The sequence below is a fragment of the Lathyrus oleraceus genome, chromosome 3, assembly GCF_024323335.1.
Source record: "Lathyrus oleraceus cultivar Zhongwan6 chromosome 3, CAAS_Psat_ZW6_1.0, whole genome shotgun sequence".
In the NCBI taxonomy this organism is placed as follows: Eukaryota; Viridiplantae; Streptophyta; class Magnoliopsida; order Fabales; family Fabaceae; genus Lathyrus; species Lathyrus oleraceus.
In genome coordinates, this window is record NC_066581.1 from 229,042,060 (window position 1) to 229,052,545 (window position 10,486).

Consider the following 10,486-nt stretch of genomic DNA (forward strand, 5'->3'; position numbering starts at 1 on the left):
TTCAAACGACTATAAAAGATTTTCTACCTACCCAATATTTACTGTTGCACCTACCTACTCTACAACAAAAGTGTACCTCGAAGAAAGCTCTAATCATATCCTCTAAAGGATCTAATTCTTCCTATATAAAGAGGTCAAAGGATTTATTTGAGATAGTGATGATGGATGGCTAAGAGAAAAAGCTCTTGTGCATAAACTTCATGATAAAGAAAATTCATTAAAAGAAAATCATCATCAAGAAGAAGATTGAAGAAACATTTTGAGCTCTATTTCAAATATTCTCAAGCATATAAACTGAATTTCAGTGTGTGTAATCTGCTTGTTAAGAAGCACTCTTGTAAACATAATAAATTTTATTAACAATTGTTAATGTCCTTGGGAGACTAAGTTTAGTCAGAATTCTCATGAAGCCATTAACATATACTTTTTGAGTTGTATTCCTTAAGAGATTAGGGTATAGTCAGAATTCTCAAGAAGTATTAGACAGTTGGTCTTTGAGTTGTAATAATCATATTAATTATTGAATTAAGTCCTTATTGAGAAGTAAAATCACTCAGGTGGGTGGACTAGAAGTAACTTTATTAACATCGAACCAGAATAAAAAAACTTGTGCTTTCATCTTAATGTTTATCTTTGTTGTTTGATATATTGGGCGGAAAAAGTTTTTATATCCAGAAACCCAATCCCCCCCCCTCCCTTCTCTTTCGTGTGTTTCTTGCACCTTCAATTGGTATCAGAGCTCTGGTTCTAATATTGACTCATTGTGTCAAACACTTAACCGTGTCGGAAAAAGATCTGTTTTATTAAAACAAAAATGGCTCATATAAATAATGATAAAGATTATCATTTTGTCAATCCTCCAAGTTTTGATGGACATAAATTTTAGTACAGGATAGAAAGTTTCTTTCTTGGCCAAGATGAAAATTTATGGGAAATAGTTTTTAATGGCTACACACATCCTTTGGATTCTAATGGTTTAAGGCTTGAAATGATTCAGATGAATGAGCATCAAAGCAAGGATCACAAAAATCATCATGAATCCAGAAATATTCTAGGCCATTTCTTATTCAGAGTGTGAGAAGATTACAAATAAAGACTCTGCTAAGTCTATATTTGATTCTTTAAAAGGGACTCATGAAATGAATAAGCAAATGGATAATACTAAGGCTTTGGATTCAATCTAAAAGGATGAAGTTGTCATAATAGAATAGGACGAGGCTCTAAATAATGACATGTATGCGAATTCATAAATAAGAACCCTTCTAGACAAAAAGAAAGACTCTAAAGATAAATTTGAAGATGAATCTGAAAGTGACTCTGAAGATAAATATGCCTCTAAATAAGAATAAACTTATATGTCTCTTAAGGTCAACACCTTCAAAAGATCAGGATCATATTTTGAATCAGATTCAAACATTGACGAGATATTTTTTAATCTCACATTTTCTGAATTAAATATGTGTTTAGCTGAGATTCTTGAAAAGTATCAAAAATATTTAACAAAGATGCAAGAATCTGAAATAGGCTCAAGTAGTCATTTCTTAAGATCATAGTGAACTTCTTATATAACACTTTGTTTCTGAAAGCTATAATAAATATATTAGATTTTAAGAACTCTACTCTAAAAAGCAAGAGTGAAAATTTTAGAAAAGAAATTCTTTCAGAAGCTCTTATGGACTCTGAATGTGCTTCTAAGAAATATGAGGGTTCTTTTAAAAAAATTATTACTAAAAACATAGATAGAAGCAAAATTGATTTAATGATCTATGGAATTATTGGTAAAGAGAAAAAAGGAATTTGTTATCTTAAACCAAAGTATCTCATGCTAAAACCTAAACCTAGAAATAAAGTGAAAAAGCCTAGGGCAATGCATTACCATTTAATCTATGGCCACTCTTATCATTTATATTCTGCTCATAAATCATGGGTTGATAAAACATATGGGAAATTTAATCTCATATGACCCAAAAAATATGTGGGTGCCAAAAGATAAAAAATTCTATGTTGCAGGCATTCTTAATAACAAAGATGAGACATGAATCATGGTACCTAGAAAATGGATGCTCTCTACACATAAAGGAAAGAAGGAATATGGCCCAAGATCTGGAACTTAAGCCATATGGATTTATAGGTTCTGAAGAAAGCCAAAAGAGTTAGATTATTGGTTCAAAATATATTGCTTGACTTGAGAAAGTCAAGGATAGTTTTATACCTGGAGGTCTAAAGATGAGCTAGTATGACTCTGAGAACATAGCTTCTGATGAACTCAACAAGAAATCAAATCATCAGAACCTATAAACCTCTTCTAGTCTCAGAAGTACCAATAAGTATTTTCAAGAACAAGATAAGGTAAGTAGAGGTAAGTTAGAGTGTCTCACTCCCAATCCCTCTTGATTCATTTAAACTCTTGACATTTATAGTGGAAATCAAGTGTTCCATGTGTGGCTATAATGTAAGAAAACTGTCATACATTTAGCCATTTGAATAGTTGAGGTGACCTTTTGGGGACACTATTTATTTATTAAAGAGAACACCATTTCATTTTGTCTCCTTTGTCAGATTGTGTGTTTTCAAAATTCTTTTAATTGATTTCTCTATTTAAACCCACAATGAAGTCACTTCAAACACACTACACAATTTCTTCTCACAACCCACACTTGAAAGTTTTCATCCTCCAAACTCTCTCTCCCTTCAAACCTTAAACCCTAACCATGGCTGGCCAACAACTTCAACAACAAGAGCTACTACAACAACAATAAGGTCAACAATATCAGTATTCTCAAAAGGAAGTTACTATGATGGAAGACATCTCTACATTTTCTTTATTTACTCTAATGGATCAGTTGAAAGTTCTCGATGAAAGTATTGTTGATTTTAATAATCTAGAACAAAATGGGTTTGATCTCTATGGCGATTATTTCAACCCAGGGATGGGGAGTCTACTTCAACAGGTTGAAGGGCCTAGTTTATCCGGCACATGTAAAATATTTTTGGATTCATGCCGAAGCTACAGAAGTCCAGGTCTTCTCTAGTTTTATGGGTCAAAATATTCAAATTTTTGAGAAATCCATAGCCAAGCTACTGAATCATGATGGGTCTGGAAAAAGATGTTATCAAAATTTTAAAAAGGGGGAAAATGAATGAAGTTATGGCCACCATATTTCATAAAGGATCAGATTCAGGTGTCAATAATCTTAAATCTAAATCAAGGATTTGGGCCAAGATTATCTTGGGATGTATTAAACATCATCTTGCTGGCAACTCTACTGATTACATTAATATTGACCCAAAATACATGTTGTATTATCTAGCCAAAGGTATCAAGATGAATCTTTCATCTATCTTATTTAAAAACTTGAGATAGATGGTCAAAGAAACAAGGAACTTATGCAGTAAACAAAGGAAGTGGACTCCTTTGGGCAGGTTGATCTCTAATATCCTGCTTAAAAGCAAGTTGGTAGCCAGGCTAGAAGAAATGAGCATTCGTGATGACCTCTACACAAATGTGGGAAAATTATTCAATGGAAGGAATCTTAAAAATATGTTGATGATTACAGATGTTGTGAATCCTAGTGTGCTGAACAGGGAATCTATCTCCACCAGAAGGGTAGAAATATATGACTTTTCATTATTCACTAAGTTGGATCCTCTAGATGTTCTATGGGCTTACATGAAAAGGTGTTTAACAGATGGAACTGATCCAGGTTTGGACATTCACAACTTGATGGATGCTCATCCGGATGCAACTCTCAAGAGGAAAATAAAGTCTAAAAAAGTTGATGAAGGAACTTCCAATCCCCATCCTCCTTCTTCAGCTAAGTAACCAAAGAAGTTTAAGACCTTCAGAATGATTCAGAGGTCTTCATATACTAAAGCTTCTAAAGTCCATAAAAAGGAAAGTTACTAAAGTTATTAAGGAATCTGAAGCTGCTAGAGTTGCTGAAGCTGCCAAAACTGCAGAAGTTGTTAGTGTTGCTGAAGCTACTAGAGCTTCTGAAGCTGGTAAAGCTGGTAAAGCTGCTAAAACTACAAAGGTTATTAAAGTTGCTGAAACTACAAAGGCTGATGAAGCTGCTAAAGCGGAAAGCCTCTGCTTATCAGAATCCTTGTAAGTCTTCTAATGTTGAGACCTCCATAATTTCTGAGTTTATAATTGTTGACAATTCATCCATCCTTTTTCCAATCACAACCATTACCAATCCATCAAATGGATCTTCAACCACAAATGATCTACAAACCACAAATACACTTGAAATAATTGAGCCAGAAAACACAACCACAACTTAACAAACTCCATAAAACACAACGTGACAACAACCTACATCTTGATATCTATCACAACCTCCATCTTCACCTCAACAAGAAGCATTTATTCAACAAACAACAACTCAACCAGCCAACCTGAAATAATAACAACCATTAAATTAACCTAACAACAACCTCAATTACCACTTATTCTAAACACACCATTTCTAAACATCCAACCATTTTTGAGGCCACACCCATGAATATCTCAACTCTTTCATCCAATCAAATTGATACACCTATTCCTAACCCTATTCTTGAAGGCTTATCCCTTTTAGATGATTCCTCTATTAAGAGAGAATTTTTCTCTAATAGGGATCCATCTATTATTGAACTTTCCTCTTCCTCCTCTGAAACAAAAATTAATTCAGAGACAAGAATGCCCACCATCAATTCTAAACATACCCCTCATGAACCCTCTTTTGGTGAAGTATGGACAAATATAGAATTAAAAATAACTGAAAGTATGAGCTTTATGAGGCAGGTTATCACAAAGTGTGTTAACCCTGTTGAAAGCAATGCATTATGGGATCGATACATGGACTTGCTAATTTACTGCTTTACTTTCCTCAAGAATATTTCATATGAGGTTATTATAGAAAAGTTCATTCCCAGATTCCCTAAAGTAATGACTAGTGGGTTAAAAAGATATGATTTTGATTTCTCTTTTTCCTAGAATTATAAACCAAACATGTCTTGGTCTATTTGTGAATCAAATTTTCTAAGTCTTAATCCCATGAGGAGCTTGCAAACTTCACTCTAAGAAGATAAGGTAAGAAAATCTAGATGTCTAAAACTGATGGGGTTGTTTAAAACCTAACTCTGATACTTAGCTAACTATATGTTTTGTTAGAACATCAAAATTATTCATCAAAAGGGAGGAGATTGTTGTAACAGGTTCGGTTCTAAAACTATCTTTGAGTTTTTATGATACCAAAGTATAAAATAACAATTTTATTTTTCTAACAGTCTCTTAAGTGTTCAGACTCTGAGCAAGCATGAAGTGAATAGAAGACGACTCTGATCTAATCAAACTCTAAACTCCAGTCTCACAAAGACTTTAGGTATAGAGACTCTGGACTCAGATATAAGAGTTTATAAACTTTGGACATCATCGGAATCTGAATAAATGTAATCCATGAAAAAAATTCTAAAGATAATGTCAACTCTGGTTATCACCGGTAAACACTTCTGAAGAAGGTACCTATGTGTCATCCTAATCATATCTAGTCATCAGACTCTGATAGGTTCTGAACTTTGAACATATTATTTATCACTTTTATGCAAGAAAAACATTCTAGAATATTTTAATGGGTGAAGAGTTACTATGTATTGTGTTTGTCAAACATTAAATCAATAGTACTACTTCAAACGGCTATAAAATATTTTCTACCTACCCAAGATTTACTGTTGCACCTACCTACTCTACAATAAAAGTGTACCTCAAAGAAAGCTCCAATCATATCCTCCAACAGATCTAATTCTTCCTATATAAAGAGGTCAAGTGATTTATGTGAGATAACGATAATGTATGACTAAAGAGAAAAAGTTCTTGCGCAGAAACTATCATCAAGAAAGAAGAAGATTAAAGAAACATTTTGAGCTCTATTTCAAATATTCTCAAGTGTATATACTAGATTTCAATCTGCTTGTTAAAAATAACTCTTGTAAACACAATGAATTTTATTAACATTTATTAATATCCTCGAGGGACTAAGTTTAGTCAGAATTCTCAAGAAGTCATTGACAATTAGTCTTTGAGTTTATTCCTTGAGAGACTAGGATATAGTCATAATTTTCAAGAAGTCTTAGACAATTGGTCTTTGAATTGTAATAATCATATTTATTATTGAATTAAGTCCTTATTGAGAAGGCAAAATCACTCAAGTGGATGGACTGGAAGTAGTTTTGTTAACAACGAACCAGGATAAAAAATACTTGTGTTCTCATCTTTATCTTTAGCTTTGTTGTTTTATATTTTGGGCGGCAAAATGTTTTATATCCTGAAACTCAATTCGAACTTCTCATTTGTTGTGTTTCTTGCACCTTGAATTTTTATTTTACTTTTTGTATTATTAGATGTTGTAGTAGAGGTTATATGAGAGGTGCTTGTCGAATTGCCCATGTCTGTGTAAATTAAGAAAAATAGCAACATATAATAGAGACACCAAGATGAACTTCAAATCCACATCAGACAACACTTCACCCAAAATGATTCAGACCATAAAAACATACTAACTATAAATATGCAATAGAGGAAGAAGATAGAATCATACTAGCTAGAAACCTACATAACACTTCATCCAAAATAAATCACAAATTTAAGCTATAAGAAGGCACATTATTGAATATTTCTAAGTTATAGCACATAGGTAATAACACAACACATGATTTATTTCTAAGACAAATTTAAACATAGGTTTTAAGGTAATAACAAGATGTAATATTATTATTTCTAACACATTTATAACACAAGTTACAACGAGTATTTCTGAAACAAGTTACAAATTCATTGAATGAACATGATTAAAGATTAAAACAACAAGTTATGATGAATCATTTTAAGAAAAATAACATATATGGATAGTAAATTTCAGTGGTATTACCATTTCTACGAACCTTTCTAAACCTAAAACCATTTCAATTAGTACATAACACCATAGTGCGTAACAACATTTATAACAATATTTCTATGAACATGTCTAAAACTAACGCCATTTCTAAAACTTACACAATTCCAATGATAAACAACATTTCAATGGAGAGTTATGTACCTCAAATGTGATGACAAAGCTTCAACGAGTAAGGTTGGAAGAGTTGATGTTCAAGTTGATGTTGGAAGAGTTGTGTTGAAAAGAGTTGATGTTGAAAAGAGTTGATGTTGGAAGAGTTGATGAAAATCGCCTAGATTTTTGTTAAGAGAATGACGAAGAAACGCTATAGATAAATGAAAAGTTAGAGTTTCGTTTTATAAAGTATTCATGCAAAAGAACATACACGTCGATTTTTAGGCAAAACTGAGGGAATATATTCATTAAAATTTTAAAAAAAATATCTAGAAAAACGTCATATTTTGAAAATTCATGTAAAAGAACTATCACGCCAAATTTTAGATAAAATCGAAGGATTAGATTATTTAATAATTAAAAATAATAAAATAAAATAAAATAATAAAAAAGCATTTGAATATATAAATTTAAAAATATTAATGCAAAAGATATTATCCATCGGTTGACCATGGAACCGAGAAATAATACATATTAAAATTTAAAATAAATAGAAAAAAACGGCATGTGAAAATATTAAATAAAAAAGGAAAAAAAGAAAGGCGTCATGTGAGAAATAAAAAAAAATAAAAAATAAAGTAACTAGAATTCGAAGCGAGGTCCATGTAGTTATATCCCCTCGGTTTTATGCAAAATCGAGGGTATAAATTATATATTTTTTTAAATTAAACATGACGCTCCTAAAATATATACCTCAGTTTTTGATTGGTCGAGATGAAAGCTTTGTTATAAAAAAATATAATTTGTAGTAGCGCATACTCCGTAAAGGTAGCGTCTAGACAATTTGTCACTATGCGAGGGCTCAAACGTCGCTACTAATTGAAACTCTAACAAATATAACAGTACAAAATATATATACATAAATTGTTGTATATGAATCATTGCTTTACTATAATTTAACTAAATATTTTTAGCTATAATAGAAAAAAATATTATCAACTCTCGTGTGTATTATGAAACAAACAAATTATATAAAATAATTTGTTATTAATTCTTAGTTATATAAATTAATTATATTTTTATCAAAACTAACAAAAATACAAAATTTCAGTGAAATACGTTTTTTTTTCTTTGTAAGAAATAATTAAATATAATATAAATTAAAATTTTAATAAAAATGTCCTAAATTCTTCTTTTCAAAGTCATATATTTTATATTTATTATGATTATTATTTAAACAATTCAAATTCTTTTCTGATTATTAATTATCTTAAATTCAATTTTTGCAAATGTCAAAGAAAAGACCAGAAGTAATAAGTGTCAACAAAATACTTTTATATTTCATGTAATAATCTAGAAGCTATAAACAATTTATACTTGTATAACACTTGGAAAATATTATAACATTTAACAATACTTTTATCAAATATATACGTTTTGCTAAATTCACGATTTATTTAGATTTAAAGTTTATATATAAATTTTAAGAAAAAAGTTATGAGCCAATAAAAAAATACTTAATCATTTGATATGATTTAGGTGTATCGAAGACCAAAAGTTGTTAGCTAAGTGATAAATCATATTAAATAGTTTATTTTTTAATCATTCTCAATTCTCCATTTTTTATATTAAAATGATAATCAAAATTAACATCTTAAATAATTATATTATATAATGTCAATATTTATATACCTCACTTACATATTTAAATTATTTCATTTTTATATAATTTATAAATATAAACTTTGAATCTAACAATAAATTTCATAGAGTAATTGATTAAAAAAATATTAAACTAACTAATTCAAAAGTTACATAATTTATTCTTCATCTTGTTACGAACTTGTAACTTAGTCCTAAAATTATATCTCATTCGAAAATAGTTTAGAATATATCAGAAAATATTATTTCTTAATTTACAAATTCTACTTGGAGATAATTAGACAAGTGATAAGTTATTACAGAAAGACCATGTAATAGATCTACTTGTTAATTAAAACTATTAATATTAGTAAAGAAAATATATATTTTATTCATTAATGAAACAAAGAACATTAAGATACGGAATAAAAATAAATCAAAACAAAAAACATAAATCAAATAAAAGAGTGACCATGAAAACATGATATCACAATATGTGTCTAATGTATTTTTTATTAGGTAGACACAAGATCTTAAAGCTTAAGATTCAAGTCGAGTTCCTCCGATGTTGATTCACTTGTTGATGATGAAGACACGTTCGTCTCTGCTAGAAGTTGGTTTCCTCCAATAAAATCATGAGTTTTCATTGAAAGATCATAAGAAGAAAGTTGAGCATATGAATTTCTTCCTTCACCCTCATTAGATGGAGGGGTTTGATTAGTTTGACAAAAACATCCCAATTCTACAGTGTTTTGCCCTTGAGTAATTGACACTGCAGAAGTTTGATTTCCACCCAAAAAATTAGTCATCCCAAAGTGTAGTGGTGTGAGTGGTGGCTTTTGAATTTGCATCACCAGTGGAGGTGGTGGAGAAGTTGTATTTGGCATATACATCCCTCCATAACCACCAGACGGAGAACCAAGCCAAGAAGGTGGTGGAGAAGTTGTATTTGGTATATACATCCCTCCATAACCACCAGACGGAGAACCAAGCCAAGAAGGCATGACATTGTTCATTTGAGTGCCAACTGGGTGTTCCAAGTTGCTGCAGAAAGAAGGATATCCTTGATAGTAAATAGGACTTGAATAAGGATAAGAATATGTAAAACCAGGTATATAACTTAGGGCTGCATCCATTTCTTCTTCATTTGTTTTTTCTCCATTTTTTTAAAGGCACGTTCACGCTTATGAGCATTTTGGTGTCCTCCGAGAGCTTGTGGAGATACAAATTTTTTGTTACAAACAAGACAAGGAAATTCTTTGACTTCTTGCTTAGGTAAAAGATCAGCAATAAAATTTTGTGATGAACTTGAATGTTCACCTTTCTCCAAAAGATTGGAAGTTGACTTAGTGTTGTTGTCAAGTTTTAGAGTCAACAGATCTTTAGATTGAATGGATGATGTTGTTACCTTGAATTCTTTATGTAGTTTGGACTCTGGCACTTCTACCATTTTGCCCTTCTCTAAATCAATTTTAGGAGATGTTATTATATTCTTTGGTTCCTTCCTTAATGTTGTCTCTGATTCTTCAATTATTTTGTGCTTTAAGATTTTGTCTTCATTATTTCTGATAGAAATTTTTTCAGACATTTTTTTTCAAAAGCACAGATTGAGAGTTTTTTTTAAGTGAGAATGCAAATTTGTGTGATTTGATGATTAGTAGTGAGGAGTATTTATTCCTAGATAAAACTACCTTAAATATTTATAAAAGAAAAAAAAATATATAAGAAAAATGTATTCTACGGTCAACAAGAAATAGAATTTTTAAGGAAAATATATTATTTATTAAGGTCAAGTTTGAACAATCACATGACTT

General features: G+C 30.6%; 1 pseudogene; it reads right to left on the minus strand.

Annotated features, from left to right (window-relative positions):
- Positions 1–9,205: 9,205 nt before the first annotated feature.
- Positions 9,206–10,260, minus strand: LOC127130569 (uncharacterized; annotated as a pseudogene).
- Positions 10,261–10,486: the final 226 nt, after the last annotated feature.